Source organism: Lynx rufus, unplaced genomic scaffold (assembly GCF_022079265.1).
Source record: "Lynx rufus isolate CCGP_SWC_20201006 ecotype Redwood Valley unplaced genomic scaffold, mLynRuf1.p SCAF_6, whole genome shotgun sequence".
In the NCBI taxonomy this organism is placed as follows: domain Eukaryota; kingdom Metazoa; phylum Chordata; class Mammalia; order Carnivora; family Felidae; genus Lynx; species Lynx rufus.
Window position 1 is genome coordinate 90852883 of NW_025814878.1, and position 3408 is coordinate 90856290.

The following is a 3408-nucleotide window of genomic DNA, read 5'->3' on the forward strand; positions in this document are numbered from 1 at the left end:
CTTAATTTTACTATCAAATAAGTTAGCTGATATTTAGTATGTAATTCTTAAATTCTCAAACTGAGAATACAATCTTTTCAACAAATATAGACACAATTTACAGATTGTATTTTAATAACGTTGACTAAGTGCTTCTGAACATGTTCTCCCTCATTCCTCATCTAATTATTAAATTCATTAATATGCACAAAGACAATTGAGAAGTTTTGTAATGAACTCAGACTGTAGAAGCAAAACTATGTTAGTGAATATCAGTCAGGTGTTGTGGAGGTATATTTAATTACCTTTCATTTAAATATGATACATAAAAAAGATACATTTTTCATTAAAAACAATAATCACAGAAATTTTGAAATACCATAAAGACAATGTGGATGTCTCCAGCAGATACTGGTACATTAGCAGTAGAAGACATCTAAAATTCACTGGGTCAATATCACTACTGACTCATAAAGGAAAAACTCCAGTCCCTGGAAGGATCCCCTGCCCAGTATTTCTGGGAGTCCCTAGAAGGCAAAGAATAAATCTGCCATTATATGTCCCAACTTCTCCTTCTGGAGGTTCCTGTCCAGCATGAAAATTGCTATTCACTGCCATTGTTTCATGTACCCTGTGAAATATCTGTGCCCAAGCCAAAGTGCCCATTACTGAGGATGGGAAAAGTTCCTCTCACATACTCTATCACTGTCCTTGGAGCAGCCTAGACCCTCTCACAAATATCATGCAAGTATCATGGCATTTCTCATGAAAGCAGCTCCTTCAGCTTTTTCCTCTACCACACTCAGGGCTCAAAACTCCAAATGGGCTGTAGCCATTCTGCTTCCTCCATTGTTGATATTTCTCCCATCTCAGCCTGAGATGCTCCCGCAATTAAAAAAAAATTCTTTCTGCTTTTACCTAAAACAATTTTTTTAGGCATATCAATGTATGCTAATAGATGTCCTTACAGGTCACCAGCACACTGGCTCAGCAAACAGTAAGATGCTTATTGTCAATTTAAGCTCAGCTAGGATCCACTTTAAATGGTTAGGGACTGAAATTATTTTTATAATTTAAATGTAACAAAACAAATACTTGAACCATAAATAGAAGCATAGTTATACAACATGGTGGTACATGCCAGCATCTAGAGATTAAATATTAGCTAGAAATACTTCTCTATTTATTCATTCTTATTAACTAAAAGAAAATGAACCACTGTTTGGAATCACCTAAAGGAGGGCCACTGGCTATTTCAAAAGCACAGTCTCAAAGTGATGAGCTGACATATTTTAATAAGCCTTTTTATTCTGTGAATTTGGAAATTCACTCCCTGCTTGGTTAGTTGGTCTCATATAAATCCTCTTTGGATTTACTTTCTGAGTAAATGCTTCCTACTTTGTGTGAGAATCCTAAAGCTTTTGGATGAGCTTTGAGGACAAAATACAATTAAAAAAATCATATTTTCCTGATATCCTTTCTTAAAAGACCAAGGTAATTTGTTTAAAACAGAAAGAGGTATTTTACTATGAGGCAAATTATGAAATTATTAAAGTGAGTTGTACTGTAAACATGCATATCTGGCTGTATGGAAACAACCAAAGTCTAAAATATAAACTTTTCAAAAAATTTTAGTAACTTCACGTGTGTGTGTATGTGTGTGTGTGTGTGCGTGTGTCTAACACACTGAAGGAAACTAGTGTTTTCTTACCCCTTATGGATTATAATGTATGTACATATATATTCAAATTCACCAGGGATAAGAGGAGGTTTTCTTCAGTGTGTCTTTTTCAATACTACAGTTTACATATAATTCCAAAATTAAAGACAGTCCCTTTTTTTCTCATTTGGATTAATGGACTCCCCTTTAATACATTCAAAATGCAACATTTCTCACTAATTGGGGCCATTCAATATGTAAATATGCATTTGCTACACAGGTTTAATAATCTATCCTCCAAATGAAAACAGTTGCAAAAGAAAGATATCTTAGAAAGTAACTAAATAATTTCCTGGGGAAAAAAACAGGAAGGATTATTTTTATTTATTTTGTATTTTTTTAAGTAGACTCCATGTCCAGTATGGAGCCCAAAGTGGGGCTTGAACTCACAACCCTAATATCAAGACCTGAGCTGAGATCGAGTGTCAGACCTTAAACAACTGAGATACCCAGACACCCCAGAGAAGATTAGTTTTAAGCAAAAAAATTAGTAAGATTCAAGATATTCATAATATAACAAAAGCAGACTGTGGGCCTATTTTATCTAAGATGAGTTTCAAGGAACTGGGAAAAATTATTATGATTTGTAAAGTCCAAAGTTCTAGAAACAAAAAGAAATGGAGCTTGTGGTCATGTTGCATCAAAATGCTATATCTAAAAAATAAGATGACAGTATTCAATGAACCATTTTTCAGGGAATTTATTATCAGAGGTAGAAGTCGATAAAACTGTTTAGGACATGTGAATGAACATCACATAAGACAGCAAAATCTGTTGTCAAGAAAGTATTAAACATTAAAGAAATTTTAAGTGTGTGTTAAAAATACACATCATCCTAAAAATCCTAAACCAAAAAACAAACAGAAAATGTTTAGGGCAAGTGACAGAAATATCCCACCTGTCCTTTCCCAGAAAAGAGTGATAATCCATTGCAGGGCCACACCAGGACAGAGTTGATAAGTTGGTATAGGTCCCACTATCGCCAATAAATTCTAGAAGATGGCACAAATAATTATTCACATTCTACTTGGAAAAATTAAGGCATGTCCAACAAACAAAAGTGTATTAAAAGCATGCCAATCTCTATTCTGTCTCCTGAGAAAAGGCCAAAGGATAACATACTTTACTAATGAACAGCAAACCTCTGTGTTAATCCTCTCACCATCACTGCCCCCACCTATACCCTTCCAATGCACAGTTCTCACTTCTTGAAACAATCAACAAAACTAAAAGGCAACCTATGGGATGAGAGAAGATATTTACAAATGACATATCTGATAAAGGGTTAGTATCCAAAATACATAAGAATCTATAAAACTTAACACTCCAAAACCCAAATAATCCAATGGGCTGACAACATGAACAGAATTTCTCCCAAGAAGACATATAGATGGCCAATAGACAGATGAAAAGATGCTCATCATCACTTATCATTAGGGATATGAAAATCAAAACTACAATGAGATATCACCTCACACCTGTCAGAATGGCTAAAATCAACAACATAAAAGACAACAGGTGTTGGCAAGGATGCAGAGAAAGGGGAACCCTCTTACACTGCTTGTGGAAATGCAAACTGGTGCAGACACTCTGGAAACCAGTACAGAGGTTCCCCAAAATTAAAAATAGAATGACCAGGGTGCCTATGTGGCTCATTCAGTTGAGCGTCCGACTTTGGGTCAGCTCATGATCTCACAGCTTGCGAGTTA